The following is an 18,366-nucleotide window of genomic DNA, read 5'->3' on the forward strand; positions in this document are numbered from 1 at the left end:
TAGTCTTATTCATAGCTGCTAATTGCCAGAAAGATATGCTTTGGAAACCATCACCCAAAGTCAGTAAATAGTCCATCAGGTGGATCGATTGCTGCCCCCTCCAGCTTCCTGCAGGCAGCCCAGGGCTGTGTCCACAAGGTCTACCTGGGGTGGTGAAGGACTTCTTACCGCTGAACTGTGCAGTCAGTGCTCCCAGTGCAGCATCTCGGAGTGCTTCCAGGGTGGCTGGCAAAGTTAAAGACGCCTTGGCATAAAACCGCCAAGCTTTATCCTCCCCATAAATTTGTCCAAGGACTGGGAGTGTTTTAAGGCACATCAACCTAAAGAAGTTTTAGAGTGCGCTGGAAAAGAGCTCTAGTGCTGCGATTTACAGCCGGGAACGTTCACCTGGACAATAAGAATCCTGGTGCATTGAGCTGAAAAATATGCTGCAGTGTATGGTATTGGCTTGTTTGTAATAAAACACTAGCCTGGTACATTTTATTGGTTTTACAGCCATTTATTGTTTTGTTTTCAGAAATACAGTATGTAAGCAAAACTGATAAAATAGTTTATTACATAGTAATTGTTCAAGAAGAGAAAGACCTATCAGAAGAGGTATCTCTTAAAAAGTAGTCAGTGGGTCTCGGGTATTAGGAGACAAAATGGAGGAGATGGTTGAAGACAGTCCCAAGTTCTCCAGTGTCCTTAGAGGGGCTGAATCGAGAGTTTTTCATGAGACCTGGGACATGAGCTTTATCAGTGGGAGCCCAAACGAGCCACGAATGCTGAGCAGAAGCACAGAATTTACTATTGGTTATTTATCTGGCTGTTATTATAAGGTTTCATCTATCTTTTGAGAGAAGAGCAAATCGGATGACATCTCTGAGACCAGACACGGAGAGAGCAGCAATTTGACAAATATTGAGTTCTCCTACCTCTTCTTGTGGATTTTTCTCTCGTAATATTATATATGCTTGCCTAAATTTGAGCTAGGCTCTGCAAAATGTTATTTATTTGCTCACCACTCCTTGCCTCAGCAACCGTGTTACCGTAATGCATATGATAAAATTACAAGTCCGTGTTTATGTGAGATGGGGAGCCTGGGTTTCAGAATTTGTACAGTGAAACTTGTTAATGACAAATGAGCAATTAGTGTCAGCTTCATAGGACCAAGTTTAAGCGGGTGTTGTTAAAAGAATATCAGCAGAGTTCTGGTGGTCTAGGATAAAGCTGAGTCTACTATGGTTTACGATGGGAAACCTCAAGAAATGCACAAAATAAATGGCAAAATATTGCATCAAATCAGCTAGAGACCGGATGGGCTTGGAAATATTTTTCTCTCCTTTGTCCATGATTGAATAATTTGTGTCAGTCTTCAGGTTCTCCAGGGTAGCTCAGCATTAGTGTTTGGTGTATTTGGAAGAGCAATGTCACCTCTCTGCCTTTTGCTGCTCAGCTTCTGTATGTACAAGCACGCAGTAAGCGGTGGCTTTTCAGACAGCAAAGCAGGTTAATGGTACAGCGTTCATCTTTCCAGCCCCATTGAACGAGACTCTCCTCCTTTGTATTTCCATGTAGGTATGAACAAACAAACAGACAAAAATCCAACCAAACAGAAAACCCCACCACATTTTCTGAACTTCCAAAGGTGCAGGTGTTCATTTTCAGAGGTACAGAACAGTCAAGGACCATGATCACTGGCTTTGGACATGCAAGTTTGGACTATCAGACAGAGGACTAATCCCTAAAGGATGCCTTTGGGAAGCTAAATTCTTTCAACACATCAAGTATTCTAACTTTCATCCTAACCTGAATCTGTGAGGAGGAGTGTTCGGTGCATACTTGGTTCCACCTGCAGCTTTTCAGCAGCTTGAAATGTTTGCTGTATCCCGTGTCCTATTTAGCCTTTCTATTCAGCTGCCCGTAATTGAGCAGCTCTTTCCAGCACACCCACTACAGCTCCATCCTTCTACTGCAGGAACCAATTCCAAGCTATTATTGCACTGCTTAATGATCCCGTTCAGGCTGTTTTGGAAGAGTAGTCCTTAGCGTCTCACCCCAGGGATTTAAATAGGCTCGTACATCAAGGCCAAGCCTTGATAATTCCTTTATTTCTGGTGGCATTCTAAATCACACAGAAACCAGGAGCTTCTTCTGAGCAGGGAAATGACTTCCTGCCATTAGGCAGCACCTAACGCTGCCCAAGAATGCTATTGAAATTTATATTCTTAACTCTACCACTTGCTCAGATGGAATGAATTGGCCTGGGACAAACAAATCACTGTTTGAAATGTTAAATTTCTCATCAAAGGATTTGCTTTCAACAATGTGTTTTAGTAGTAAGAGGTTGAGGGGTTGGTTTTTTTTTGTTTTTTGGTTTTTTTTAATGTGTTTTCACGTAGTTTACAAGCCCATATGCAATTCCATAATGCTATTTCCAGCTGTCTCTGAGTGCTATCCCATCTAATCCATGCTTCAGTGCACTCTTCCCCATGTGCCCATATACTCTTGATTTCTTCCTTCTCCCTTCAAATCCCTCAGCCTATGAGTTAAGGACTCGTGATAGTGTGGAGAGAGCAAAACACTTCAAATCTTTCAAATCAAAATGAGAACTTTCCTTTGAAGAAATAATCTGCATCATGATAATAATGAGCAATTATGAGAAATTGGTAGCGTTTTAATCATTTTATTCCTATGGCTTTGTTCAGTAAATGTTAGTTCACATTTTTGAGAACTCCTTTATGCACTACTAAGATCATCCTTGTAAAATGACAGATTTCCTGACCTTTTTCCTTGTCAAAGGATTTTCACTGAGCACGCTTGTTCTACAGAATAATTGTTGGTAGCACTCCTGAACTCTGGTTTCTTTCAGCTGAACCTCTAGCAGTGTGAAGTTGTTTCTTTCCAGAATGTGAAATTCTCTTGAACCTTGTTGAATGCCAACGGAAATTACTATAAATGGATTTATTTGTAAATATTATTGTATAAATAGAAGTTTATCATAAAGGCAGGAGAGGATGACACAGCTCTTTCCTTGTAGATGTATTTATAGGATTCAGAGCTTTTCTTGCACAAGGGCAGGAGGATTGTGCCTGGAGGATAAAATTATCTTCTAAGAAAACACAGAAGTTGAAAGCAGTAGGAAGAAGGCTTAATGTCCAATAGTTCTTATTCAATCAGAAAATCAAATCTAAATCTTATTTAGAATGCAGCCAAAAGCTGACAACAGCCTAAATATATATGAAACTTTAACATAGGTTTTGTTCTGTGATGCAAACATTCTAATATATTTATTACTCAATATGTTTAACTCAATGGTATAACTTGTTTATGAAGGTCTGTGAAAAGTACTCGGTATCGGCTCTGTAACTAATGAGTTCAGGTTCTTCTTTGGATCTTGCTTTTTTAAGACTTACAAAAAATACAGATTTTCAAAATAAGACATTATAATCTGTTGAAATTTATAAATCACAGCACTCCTGTGGTTTTAAGACAGTAAAATAAAGAGGGTTGAAGGTGAATTAGCCACAGACCCAGTTAAGCTACAAATATTGGTTTACTTGGTTCGTACTGACAGGTCTTTGCCCTTACTTACTAATGCCTAACGTCAGTCGTGCAATGAGCTACGTGTGCTGCTTATTGTCATGCGTTTGGCCTCATCTTGCAGTACTGGGGTAACGGAGCGCCTCGGAAGGTAACACAGATTAAGCAGAGGTTGGCGAATGGGACTCAGCTATGAGCTCCTGTCTCTGGCTCAGTAGCAATGCTGTGGGCAGCTGTACACACAGCACTGCCAAAGAGCTCTCCTGAGGTCGTGAGATCTACATCTAAGGACAGAATGTCTCCTAAAGAATGTCAAACCACAGAACAAAACCAGAGATGGGCAGACCTGCACAGAGAGAGAAGTCTACGGGGGGGCTTCAGGAAACAGCAGGCACCTCTGAGGGACATGAGTGAGAAGCTGAAGGTCTCTCTGGGTGCTTCCTTCCCACAAGGACCTCTCTGGAGCATATACAGGAATGAGGGACTCACTGCCACGCTTTGCCAGTGTGGAGGGGTTTCTGGGGCAGAGCTGTGGTGGATCTGTGACAGCAGTTTCACAGCTGTGGATTGTCCAGCATTGATCTAGTAGTTATAATTTCCAGAGTCTTGAACTTCACTGCTACGGTCATTTCAGCGTTCAGGTCCCTGGAATGTGAACGCAAAACAGTTTCCTTTATGAACACTGGTGCAAGCAAGAGTAGCAACTTACAGAGCCCTGTCCTGCACCGCTGAGAGCATCAACCATCTGTGGCTACGGATGAGCCTGAGGTGCTACCTTACCTCTCCCTACAAATCTTTATCCACTATTTCTGTAGCTCTCAAAACATACCCTTCTGCCACACAATACTCTCTGCAGCCTTGTTCTGCACCCCACGCTTTCTCCATTGTACCCGTTTCCTCCTGGTCAGGGTTGCTGTGTCCCCCTCTGGGTGTTTGTCACACGAACACGCAGTGATGAATAATGCACCAAACTCATTTAACCGCGTTTCCATTTCTGATGCCAGCTCTTGAATTCAAGTGTATCTTTGGTCTTTCTTTGTGTTCAAGTTGATTGAGAGGGTTTAGCCAAATACAATATTCAAATTGCTTTTATGCATGAAGAGATTTTCACGAAATCAATGCAGTCTTCGAGTGAAATAATTAATACGTGAACTGACTGCCCTTTAAAGACAGTAGTAATGCTCCTTACTAAGACCAATACACTGATATGATGTTCAGTAATGTGCTTTTTAAAAGTTAAATTCTTCATCGTTAGCATTTGAGTAGGACACAGAATTAGGCACGCCGAGCTGTATTTATTAGCAGGAAACTGATTATTATTACTGACCAATCTGCTTTTTAATGATTCAGCGAGCATGTTGGTTTTTATAGTAATGAATACGGGGCTTTTAATCAGGTGATCTGACAAGTGTGCAGTTTGCCTGGAAAATTATCCTGGCCTGAAAGTGTTTTTTGTGAAGAATGAGAAAGGGAAATGTACCTATAAAATGCTGGCATTTAGAAGAGAAAAAGACAGGAAAAGCTGAAGAGGCGACATTGCAATTTTTTGTGTCTATCGTCTATATGTAGATATTCAGCCAAGATTCCCAGTGGCTACCAGGGTTATATTGTGCCCAGCTCGAGGCAAATTTAAGATATCTATTTTTGCTAGTTTCCACTGGAGGTCAAACAGCAAAAGTGTGATGTGCTTTATGAGCACGGGGTGGTGTTGGCACTGTGAAAGGAGACTGCAAAATCAGATGGCTGCAGTCCTCTTGGGCTCTGATGGCAGGTTTGCATTCCCTTAGTTAAAAAGGAAATATCTATTTTCACTTTAAGTCCTTATTTATCTCGTTCTTTACCTACTCACTTGCTCCTAAGGCATCTTTTCACCAACCTGATCTGTTTTCTGATACTTGTCTTGTCTTGTGTCGCACTTGTGGAAGACGCCTTCTCCTCCATCCAAGAGCCTGGGCTGAAGGAACAACTATGGGTCTTGTGAGCTGCTATTCACACTCACCACAGTCTAAGCAGTTTCTTACACTGAGGAAGTCTGCAAAATGAAATAGCTGACATCCATCTGGCAAGAGAGATTGAACGAGGCTCCTTGGAGATGACTTCTGTTGACTTTAATGGCCTTTGATCAGTCAATAAAGAGTCACTGTCACCCATGACCTTTACCAATGTACACTCTGAAAAATGAATATACTACTAAAAAATACACCAAACCTTTCTCTTATTTTAATTTGCCTTTATTCCGCAATCTCTCTCCCTATTCTACTCTCTACAATGACTAGATGATATTGTTGTATTTAATTCTGTTGATCTAGTTATAAGCAGGCATCCAGTTCTGGGGTTCGGCTTAAGAGGTATTGGATACTCTCCGTTCCAACTGACCTTTATAAAGAAAGTAAATAAGATGTATTTTTCAAATGCCGATCCCAATCACTTATTCATGGAGGCTCGAGGTAAGCAGGTAGATTGGGAGCTCCCTGGGAGAGCTACTTTTAGGGTTATACACCAGTGATTTTCTAGTATAGTATCTGAATGAATTTGCCAGCTTTTGTCATGTGTTCTACATTTAGCTTCAGTATTAGCTTTACATCGTGTGCTGACCTCATACACAAAGGGTGTGTGAAGCTGATTGAGAAAAAGCACCAGCAGTAAATCAGTATAGATAAACTAACCTCAACTCTAGAAATAAAATTGCATCAGAGAGAAGTGATATTGCATTATTTTTGTATTGTCTGCAACACCTGAGACTTGAGTATAATTTGGAAATACAAAAATGTCCTTTTATCTACATTGTTAAACCAAAAGGATTCCCTGCTTATTTGTTCTTTGTCATCAAAAGCTGTTGGCCACGCTTGCATGGTATTTTGTATTGTCTTCTGTAAATTCTAAAATGATTGTTTCGATTGAAAGCCTCAAGTGAGCACTAGGTAAGTCAAAGCACGTTGTATTTCCTTGCCAGACCTGGGAGACAGCTGTGTCACTGAAGAACATCTTTTTCTCTGTGTTACAGTGACGAGGTGCTTCAGTGCTTTTGTTCCACAATGATGAAAATCTCTTTTTTTTTTTAACCTACCCTTGGTGATGTGAAATTTGGGGTAGGGAAATTGTAAAGTTTAAGCTTGTGGTTACCTATGAGTTGGTCAACGATGTTGCCTGCAGTTAACCTTTCCAACACATAGATAACTCAGAAACATTTGTCATAACCTCCGTCCCTCACAGACAAGACTCATGGTGCTGCTAGTGGTATTCATTATTTTCATTATGGTAAAACTTGGGTAACTATCTAAAACTGCACTCTGTTATACCAGGAATTACATACATTCAGAGTAGAGATGCTCTGATGAGCTCACATCAGAATAAGACCAGACGGCCTTAGAAGTAGAATTGTGTTTTTCAATAATCTCACATCAACCTATGGATTATTTTTTAAGAATGATGGAATGGAGTCTCCAAATGTTACTATTCCCTATACAACATAGTATCTTCTTAATGTTCAAAACTATTTTCCTGACAAAAATAAACCAGTGACACAGTGAGAATTTCTACGCAAATAGCCTACCCAGCAAAACCCAACTCAACTTCTCCTCTAAGGTTCCAAGGCTGAACAACACAGCCATCAGTCCTCAGACAGCTGCTGCCCCTACGGTGAAAAACTACGGCTTTCTAGCACAGGTTTAAATCACACCACAAAACAGTGCCATAACTGACTGGCCCTTCCATGAAATGTTCCCAGTAGTTACAGCTGCAGAAGGTGTAGGCTTTTATTGCAGTATTTCACAGAATCACAAGGTTGGAAAAGACCCATTGGATCATCGAGTCCAACCATTCCTAACACTCCCTAAACCATGTCCCAAACCATTTGTTAGGTGTTGTCCGAGTTAACTAAGATTTTAGCAGGGACTTGGCGTGAGACTGGCCGTGGAGGGACCTCAGACAAACTTAACACCTGACTTGGTGTGAGAAAATTCACATAATGTGAATTTTGGGGTTGTCCTATGCAGGGATAGGAGTTGGACTGTATGATCCTTGTGGGTCCCTTCCAACTCGGGGCATTCTGTGACTTCGATACTGGTGTAGCGCTCTTCAAATTAAGTCATTTCTGAGTGTTTCTCACCTTAAAACCATCTGTAATTGTGGAAGTTTAGTTCCTTACAAGCAACAGCAAGAATGGGACCAGCAAACCCGAGCATTTATCAAAATGCCGTACGCAGGAGCAAATTTAAATACTTGAAAGTATGTTCAACGTTATAAACGTAAAAAAAAAAAGTGTGTTACCTGAAGTTAGAACGCTTCTGGTCTTGAGAGGGGAGATTCAAAATTAATCATCATCTAGGTTAGGCTGAATAAGCTCATGCTTTGCATTATTTATTATAAAGATCAGCAGTTATTCTTTCCAGTGTCACAGTTTTAGACATTTGTTGTTTTGACGCTGCCTCAATGGAACAGCTTTCCAATAGCAATGAATTTGGAATCAGTAGAGAGCCTCACCAGCAAAAATGGTTTGGTTTTATGTAACATTGTGTTGATAATCTCAAAGTTTTTGTAGTAAACTAGTGAAAATCAATAGGAGCCACATGAAAGGGAATTGGAGATCTAATAATTCTATTTATGTAGAGTTGGGAACCAGGAAGATTAAGGGTATTAATAGATTGTAACAAGAGGTTTTTGTTGCTTTCCCTGTGGAACACACGGATGTCTAACGTTGCATGTACCACTCTTGGGGATGCTGAGCGACTCTCTATATTTTTTCCTTGTTTCAGTTGCACTTTGAAAACTTTTCTCTGTAGTTAATGGTTTTGTCAGTATGCATTCACTGCACTTTGCAAACCTAACAGCTTCTTGCTGGATAAGAGTCTATTACGGCAATTAAGAGTCTCTGGTAGCCATGGAAATAATCCCTTTTCTTGACCCAACAAAGGAGGTGTTCTCCTCTCCTGCAAGAATTGACTGGCTCAGCTGTTTTGGATAATTTACATGTTTCTGATTTAAATGATGCAATGCAGTTATTGCACTTTTGAAAAGACAGGGTATAAATCAGTGAGTGGCTGTCCCGTACAGAACAAAGCATAGTCCTTGGACGTACACATACATCACTCGCTGACTGAAATCAATGCTGTTTTGCTCACCTAAAGACAGAATTTGTCCCATGCACTAACTGGAAAAACTGAGCTGACGATGAAATGATGAGACATGCACAAAGAGAAGAAGGTTGATATCCTCTGCCATGAAAGTGAAATGTGAAAAAGTTCATAATTTAAAGCTGCCCCAGGTCATAATAAATAATTCAGCCCTCAATTATATGCAATTTCTCCTTAACATAGAACTGTCTCCCCATTTTTTTGTAAAAATCAGTCAATGGACCTTTACCATCTATGCATAAATATATAAATATATGTATTTAAGCATATATATGTAGATAGATTGATAGATACTTGTATATAAAATCTCATGTGATGATTTACTTTGATTTAGCAAGACTTGCTTTTTGTCCATGAATGGTTATATGGTTGGGTTCTTTGTGATCTACAATAACCCAAGCACTAAAATAAGAATTTTCAAGTGTGACTTCATTGGATTTACTCCCATATTCTCTATGTAAAGTACAAGTGCATGAAGCATCGCCAGCAGGAGATTTAACTAAAACAATAAAGCTGAATGTGTGGTTTGCCAATAGCCTTAATTCACCCTCACTTTCTCCTCCTAGGGTTGTCGCTAATAGGCAGTGACTACTTCTTAATTATTATTTAAGTTTAATAGCTGATTATTACTGCTTAATGATATGAATACTTTCAGCTGCAGCTGGTCAGAGAATCACTTTGCATTTCAGGTTCCTGAATGGATGGGTTTGCAAACATTTTGCCGGGCACCTTTATTTAGGAAGAGTTGAAATCCACATTTCCTGAACACGCTTTCTGTGTCCTTTAAATTCCTTTTCGACAAACATGTCAATTACTCTGGTAAAGGCAGTGAACTTTTCTCAGATATGAGCAAAAATAATTTAAAATTTGGATGAATATAGGCTTATTTCTTTGCTTCATTGCTCCTTCAGTTTTATTTGAAATAGAAAATGTGTATTGCATTAAGTAATGGGAGCTGTGTTGGAAAGTCTTTGTCATGCAGCAGCTGTAGAAGAGCAAGCTGAGTCAATGTGGCTTGGCTCATTTTGGGGGTTCACTGAGGCACGCTATTGAACCTTGGGTTTGGTATTTGCTGGAATTGCCCTATGCTGTGTGTCTCCCTCCTAGGACAGAAATGGGCTTATTATTGTCTGAAGAAAATCATCTGCTTCCCAACTGGTCATGACCTAAAACGTTCATTTTCCTTTCCCACAAACTGGAAAACGCAGACTATGGAACAAAAATCATATATTAGCCAGCCTGCAGTCTTGCGTGAAGAAGTAGGTAAATTTTGCTCCTACCGAGAAGCTGGAGCAATTAAATTTGTGAGCTCTTCCACGGAAGAGTTATAATGCTCATAGATTTGCTTCTGGGTTTTTTTTCCCCTCCCCACCTCAGCTTCTCTTGAGCCCAGACAGGCAGGATTGACTTCCAGCAGTCTCCAGTGCCTCTGGGACTGCCAATGGACTTGTTAAATGGTGATAATAATTTTTAGGCTGTTGGCCACACATTTGTTATGAAGTGAAGTAACTCTCTTCACATGAGCTGTCAGACAGAAATTACTTTTAGTCACAATCAATCTAAATTTCAACTGGAGACTTCAAGGTGAAGGCTATGAACTTTGTTACCTATTAAAGGACCATGAAGCCATCCAAGCTTTTTCATTTTTGGCTAGAACAGCGTTTCTCCACTTCTGTTATGCAGAAAATATTGTTTATATGCCAAAACTCCATAGCATTAAATGCAATAAATCATGTATTTCATGAAACTACCTCCGTCAGAGCTGAGATTTAATTTCTTTGGGCCAAATTCTGCTCTGCCCTCCTTCTACTATTCAAAGCAGTAAATGCTTTAACTAAACTCTGGGGGAAGTTTCTGACCCCATGGCAGTAAAACCCAAAAAAGTGATCAAAAGATTATGTATTTATAACATTTCATTAGCCTTAAAATTACCTCTGTTCTTCTCATGTAAACGTTTAGGATTTATCAAGCAAATGGCAGTCTCATTACGCTCGTTATAACATATTCACCCATAAACCGTTGGAGTATGGAGGCTGTGAACTGAGGCTTTGTGATCTTTAAAGACTCGTGGAAGGAGTTTGGATAAGAGACAGTTGTGCATAAGCTCTATATGGTTGTGTACACGAGAATCTACATTGCGCTGTGCGTTTGACTATTTCTCTTGAATGCCTTTTGCTTACACTTCATTTTTAATTGAGGAAGTTGAATGCAACCCAAAACAAGACCTTTACCTAATGTTGAGTTTAATGACCCTTTTAATACTGGTAGAGTTGGCTGCCTTCTCTCTCTCTGCTGTTCCCTCGTAGCTTTAGAGCATTAAACATGTCATAAAAATGACTTTTTGGGATGGCCCACAAATTAACCGGAAGGCGCATGGAAGCAGTATACTCACCTAGCATGAAATCAAAATCTAATCAATGCAGATTATGTTAAATTAGCTAAGCGAGTAAACAATTAGACAAGTTAATGTTACCTACCCTGTCCTTCAGCGCCCAACAGTTGAGGAATTTGTCTTCTCAGACACGTTTAGTTCCAGATCACGTTGGAGACATTGCAGGGTATTGGATGAATTTTTCAAACTAGGAGCTCCCTCTGGCCTGTTATTTTCTTTCTGTTGTTCCAAAACAAAGGAGATGATGTGGGAAGAGGGGGTCGTCTTCATGGGAATGAATGTGGATTTTGGTATGAACCCATGACCCAGACCAAGTAATTATCCCCAGGCTTGAGTGATCACCTAAAGCAGCCTCGCACCAGGCTGGATTCCGTGGGATTATGCAGGATTGAGATGCTCCTCTCTCCTGGCAAAGCCAAGGAGCAGGGTCCCCACGCACCAGCACCCCACTATCCCAGAGGCGTTGGCAGAGTCAGGAAGACAAATCTGCTCCAAGCTAATATTAAAGCAATTTGGCAAATATGAAAATTAAATAAGTACTTGGTTTTGCTTTTAGTTTGTCATTGAGTGTTTTTTATCATTATTTTTACTGATGGATGCATGCAAGTGTCTGAGCCCTCCCTCTGAATTCCCTGTACTGTTGGCATCGACTTTTTGCTCATTAAGGTCACAGTGAAAATAAAATTAGCAGCTGGAAATCTGGGACAGAAAAACCTCTTCTATCACTCTGCCCTTTGCTTAAGGTCTCCTAGAACTCACTGCTCAACTTCTGTGGGCTGAAGGTCTCTGAAACATAAGCTGTGTATGCACAGGTCTTTCTACAATATTGCATTTCACTTCTGATTTACTCTGACTTGTTTTCAGTTCTCTTTGCATTGAAACAAGTACACCACCAGAAAAAAAAAAAAGGTTGGTTTAGAAATAATAAAACAGTTTCAGAGCATCTGTTTGCTTACCGAGCTAAGGAAGAACTGCCAGTCTGACTTCAAAGCACTCACAGCGATGCAGGACCTGAATAGAGTTTATTTGCACAGTTAAATCCCTAAAAACAAACATAATCTGTTTTTAGCTGCTGTTTTTACAGGATTGTTGATGCAATGGAATTCATCCAGTGGTCATATCTAAAATATTACTTCTACCTCCTACTCTTAACAGAAGCTTTTTCATTCGAAGTCAGTCTTGTCAACAGGTTCCACCCACCTATCTTTTAGCTGTCTCTGTTGCTTGCAAAATATCAGATCACTTCAATTTTTTTCATTATTATGTGCTTTGTAGAGAATTGCATCCTGTGTTATTAACAGTATTAGAGCCACTAAAAAATTTAACTGGGAATTGGGAAAAGTAAATCAACACCAACATCTATAGAATATTTTTTGATTTTATCAAAACCAAAAGGGGAAATGTGTACAGAAAGTCTTAATCCATTAGATACCAGCTACAACTTGTAAAGATAGTTGCTTAACATTGAGATTGAAGGCTTTGGTGCCGGCTGGCTGTGTAAAAAATATGAATGTAAGCAGTGATTTCCATTGTGAAATGATCCAGAAATTTCTGACTTGTTATCAGGTGGGAGTTTATCTCCGTGCTGAGAATATGACAAATGCACTCTCCCACCGACCTGATAACAAGACCAAACAAGGCACGGGGTTCTGACGTGAAGCTGAATGAGCCATGGGAGGTACTAGCGGTACCAGGAGTGTTCATCCCGTGACACGGGTCTCTGGATGCCACAATGGCATAAACAATCCAAGGAATAATACTGAAAAATGTTGCATGCTGCAGCCCAATGCAAGAATAATTCTAAGGCAAAAGAGCTAACTGTGAAAGCAGATACAAGTTTTAATTGATTCGTGAATAAAACTGATTCCTATCAAAGGATTATACTTTATTAAGTAACAGTCGGAGGCTGCCTCTGTTAGCTGAAACTCTGAGTTAACTCAAGCCTTACAGACGGTTGCTTCCTAGGTTTGAATTTGAAAAGAAAGTATCTTTGAACAACTGGATTTGTAAGGAAATTGTACTGTGGTTCACTAAGGAAATATTGTATTCCTCGCACTTTTTAAAAAGAAAAAAGTTTTTTTGCAATTTTTGCAACTTTAAAGATTTAGATTACTTAAATGCCGTGATAATTTAGAGAAGTCTCCATTAGAAAAATGGAGGAAAATTAATTTCTTGGTCATTTCCCAAAATTTCCCCAAACACGTATTTCATCATTTTACTCCGGGCAAGAAATCTAGTTTATGAGATCAGTTCAATTTTAACAAATGTTGATGCCATAAAAGTGTAACTCAAAAGTGTGTAAATGAAGAGGACGGTTACTAGGCTCAAGGGCGGCAGGATTAGAGTGAATTGCATACTATTTTGGCAAGAACATGGCTTTTGAGACTTCGACGTTTTCAATGCTATTCTATTTATTTGTGATTTTTTTTTTCAGGTTTCTGCACTTCTACAGCTTAATCCTGGTCTTACCACCCCATTCGTGCTTATTTATTTGGAGGGGCTCCATTCTGATTTATGGAGTTACTGAGGTGGAATGCTAACCTGCCCCAAACTAGCTGATTTTCTAGATTAATGGATGAAAGAATAATCACCATCTGGGATTTACAGGTTCTTCCTATCTCTGTAATATTTGTATGATGTTTTCTGCCACATATTATGGAACAGAAAAGGATCAGATTATCTTCTGATGTTTTTTGCATCCTGAAAGCCAGAGGCGCCTGCTGGCGGATTGCCACGACCCATCCAAACTCCGGTAAGTAATTGTGAAAGTTTTTGCACTCTGATTCACTGGAAACAATGTGTTGTACAATGACAATAAAGAACAAAAGCCAATCAATAATCAAGGGGTTGTGGTTAAAAAAAATTAATGGCTCTTGGTATAAAATTGGATCTCTAGGTCTTCACTCATCCACTTCGGAACTAGTTCAAAGCTATCCACGGTAATAAAAGACCTTGCTAAAATAAAAGGCCTATCCAAGCTAATAAAAAACTTGACAGAGTTACTGTGTGTCATTTTCCAGGGAGCTGTAACTACTGCGTTATAGCCAGTTCATTGGGAACTAAGTACAGAGCCCAAACATTGATGAAGCTTTGGGAGAAAAATGAATCATGGCTGGATCAGATACAGACACAAAAGTGCTGTGTTAGAGGGTAAAACCATTCCAGGAGCTGAATGCCTTTGCTGCATAGAAAAGGATGTGACAATGAGTTTCATTTAAAGACTGAATTCATTTGCCACGGGAACAATGAGGTTTTGCTTTTTTAATCAAAATGCAGACAAGTAATTTCTTAGGCAAGCAAAGCGCTGAATTATGCCAGGGAAGATACAGCGTGAGTAAACAGTCTTTTCAGTAATACAGCTATAAAATATCATACTATACATATACATGAAATAAAGAAGTGATTGAACTTGTCATTTAATTATATTATCAGATTTGTAGCTTGTGAAAATGTCACGGAAAATAACACAGTACGTAGGATGGGTCAATTTATTAATTGTGGTTAATTTTTGAGCCAATACCAGTCAGTGCTATTGTATTTCTTATTTATAAATGCTCACTAAGTTGCTTGGATAAATAATTTTCAACCAGCAGGTTTTGGTTTTTTATAGTCGTCCCATCTTATTACTTTCTGGTTGTCTACCAGGACCAGGGACTGGTCTCACAGCATCACTTCTACCTGGATGACTCTAAGTTTTCCTATGGGAGAGTAAAGTTTAGGACTTGGCCAATATGAAATTTTGATGATCGCTCTAAATATCTGTAACTTTCCAAATAACGTGAGAAAAGGATTAATTTAGTCATGTGTATCTTTGTAGTTCTTGCCCACTTTCCCTTTTTGCACACCAGCCTTATTGCAGCTGGCTTCACTCGCTTCTTAAAATTGAATCACGTGCATCTCCAGTTAGACCAGTCCAGCTGTGCACCAAAGCTTGGTCTAGTTATTCATTTTCACTAAAAAAAATTGCAAGTTTTGTCTGAATAAGAAGTAAAAAACACCAGTTAGCGATCAAAATGATCTGTCAATATGTGCTCAAAGAACACATCGTTGTTATTTTCAATAGAAAAGGCACAAGGACTTGAAGCTTTCTGCTAATGTGAGAGGCGACGCTCGCATCCCTGCTCTCTGCAAGAGTTTGGAGGAACTGCCCCCACAGCAGCACCAGTAAATCCAGGTGCCGCAAACGAAGCCTCACACAAGCTGTGCTGCTCAGGCTATTTCTTTGCTTTCTCAGTGATGCAGGAATGATACAAATGTCTTGAAACCATCTGCAGGTAATTTGATCACCTGAGATGTAGAGATCGAACGCTGCTGGCACAGGGACTGCACATCTCCAAGGGGATTTTCAGACCTGGATTCAAGGTAGGCTTTAGAGCACAGAGGCTCTGGGTTTTCAAAAATAGTTCAAGGCCAGCTGTGCTTTTCATAATCTCACCCTGGACGTATGTGAGCTTCATGTCAAGAGCTGCTCTTCTGGGAAGAAAGGAAGAGCTTTAGATTAGCTCCCCCTGTTTTGCTCTCACTGACTTAAAGAAATGATGAGATTATGAAAAGACAGGACTGCAAAATCTTTATTAAGGCCATGTGCGAGGCAAAAGAAAAAGGAAGGGAAAAAGGATTCAGCTCTTCATATTATTCATAGATGGGAATATATTGTCTTCAGTATTAGCTGTGGGTCTTGTCCCTCGAGATCTGGCCACACTGACAATGAGGTCTCTTGAACAGGTTTCCAGCCGTTAGGGAATTACACAATACATGAAGAAGGTGAGATGAGAATAGGGACTAGGCATGTCCCCATTCTCTATTTCTCCCTGTTTAAAATGCACCAATATGAGAAAGAAAGGAAGAGAGAGAGAGAGGCAGGCATATTTTTTTAACCATGTCAAAGAAAAAGGAGAAACAGGATGCACAGAGCCTACAGTTGACACTAACTTTTTCCTTTCTCCTCCACCTGAATCTGAGCTAATAGGAGTAGTAACTATTCTGCCTGCCCACTCACCCAAAAGATGTGTGTTATTGCGCTAATTCCCTTCTCCTGGTATTGACTGCTGGTCTCTATGGGTTTGCCTTGCAGACTCAGAAATAAATTGCCCATCAGAATCAATGAAACTCATGGCTTTGGTTTACACAGATGTAGCTCTGTCACCCATACTTCCAAGTGATAAGTGCTTGCAGATTACTTCCACGCTGCATCATTTGAGTGTGTAAGGACATGGAAGCCACCCTCGGGAGAAACCCTCTCATCGGCCTGTGGTCACTTTTGAATCATTGCTATTGCTTTGCGGTACCATTGAGTTAGACAGATTAAAGTACATTCAAAATTGGCATTGCTTTTGCTCCTTGGAATGGAAACAAAATAGTAAGTTAATTGAGGGTGGTGATGCTGAGGTCTCAGTGACGCTGAGGTTACTGCACTCCCTCAAAGCTCAAACTAAATGGAGACAGCACAACCGTGTCACAGCCTGCGTTGCGCCTGGTGCACCTTGACTTTCAGTTGGTTTAGTTCATTGGTTATAAGCTGCCAGATGTTCACTGACTGCAGGACTGGTGCTGAGAGTGAACGAAGAACTGGGTCACCTCATGGGAAACTGCTTTGTGACTTCGAGAGATCCTCTGGTATCACCAAAATCCACAGAAGGCGGCTGTATATACTGAGCACGTCAATAAGTTATGCAAGGGAGGGATTCAAGAATTATACAGCAGCGGTAATAATATTTAAAGCCAAGTCAGGTAACCTCAGGCTAAATAGAGCTGTATGTTCAAGAGAGAAAACTCTTGAAGATGCTCGATTTATATGCTGGAAATCTTTGCTGAAGCAGCGGCAGCCACATGGAGCAGCATCACCCAGAGCGTGCACAACCACAACGGAACAAACACCAGTGTAGGTGAAAGCTCTCAGTTTAGAGCTTGTCAGGAGTATTCGTAAGGATGAAGAAGAAATAATAGATTTCTTTCTTGTGCTAACCTTATCTAATATCACAGCAGCAACTGTTCATTGTAATATTCTGTCTGTAATTTTAAACAGAATTTCTGCTTCTAGACAGAAAATAAGACTTTCTAGATCAGTTTTCACTATTGATTTGGAATCTGAGCCTCTGATTTGTTCTTCTGGTTAGAAGTCAATTGGATACTCGTTACTTCCAATAGCGTTAAAAAATACATATACCAGCCTGATTGCCCGATCATGGGAGTAGCTGCTTACATTCATTAAGAGGTTCTCCTTTTTTCTAGAGGCTGATATCAAAAGCTATTTATAGAATCACATAATTGTTGACTAATTCAGGTGGACAGGACCTCTGGAGGTCACTGAGCCGAACCTCCCGCCCAAGGCAAGGTCTGCTAGAGCAGGTTGCACAGAGCTGTGTCCAGTCATATTTTAAATATCGCAAAGGAGAGATCCCACAGCCTTTCTGGGCCCCTGTTCCAGTGTTTAACAGCCCCCAAGGTTAAACACTTCTATCGAACCAGAACATCCCGTTGCACCCTTTGCTGTGCATGTTCACTGTGTGCCCATGGGGAACACCTGGGTCCAACTTGTTGCCCTCCCTCTCTGTAGCTGCAAGTGCGGAGAGGTCCCTTACTGAGTCTTTTCCTTTTAAGGCTGAACAAACTCATTTAGATAAGCTTTTATTCTTTCATTTATGGAGTTACAGCATAGTGAGTGTCATTAGCACCGTGTAACTATAGAGAAATTTGGGTTTATTTTCATTTATTGTAATATTTTCTCCATCTGTGTTTGTGAACAGCTGTGAAAGGAGGCTGTGATTGTGCCATTTCCTTTCATACAAAGCTTCTGTTGGCTTCCATGCAAGCTGTCTACATACAATTCAGGTGACCTGTCACATTTTGACTTTATCTGTGACCCATTTTGGTTCCTCCTGCTCCAGAGTAACCCCCAGCAGTCACTGGGACTCTGCCCCTCCCAAAGGCAGAAGAAGACAAAACTGAAGTTTATCCTGATGCAGAGGTAGGTTTCAATTGAAAGGATGCTGAAAGAAGTAGTCTCTGTGTCAGTATTTCACCACGGGCTGTGAAGCACCTATTGCTTTGGGTGGTGCACGCAGGAGGCACAGCATCTTCAGCTGCGGCCGCGATGCCACGCAGCTCTAAGCAGGTTCATAGCGCAGATAAAGAGCCGGGGCTGGGATGGGTTTTGCAGCCCTCTGCTCTCTTCCGCAGTGCTGCGGCTTTCAGCGCCTCTTTTAAACCAGCTTAAGCATCTCCCTGTGAGTTGTAGTGGTATATTTGCATCGTGGCACAGATGTACCCAGTGTAACACCACACATAACTCTGCAAAGCCAACATCTGGCCCCATCA

General features: G+C 40.5%; 1 long non-coding RNA gene across 1 annotated transcript in view; it reads left to right on the forward strand.

Moving 5' to 3' along the window:
- LOC128853600 (uncharacterized) overlaps positions 1 to 18,366 on the forward strand; it is an 87,895-nt gene that overhangs the window by 64,274 nt on the left and 5,255 nt on the right. Inside the window, exons 2-4 of the long non-coding RNA XR_008452231.1 lie at positions 13,484 to 13,801; positions 15,324 to 15,411; positions 17,937 to 18,016. This is a non-coding gene — a long non-coding RNA (uncharacterized LOC128853600). The remainder of the gene's footprint in view (positions 1 to 13,483; positions 13,802 to 15,323; positions 15,412 to 17,936; positions 18,017 to 18,366) is intronic.

Source organism: Cuculus canorus, chromosome 14 (genome assembly GCF_017976375.1).
Source record: "Cuculus canorus isolate bCucCan1 chromosome 14, bCucCan1.pri, whole genome shotgun sequence".
Lineage (NCBI taxonomy): Eukaryota > Metazoa > Chordata > Aves > Cuculiformes > Cuculidae > Cuculus > Cuculus canorus.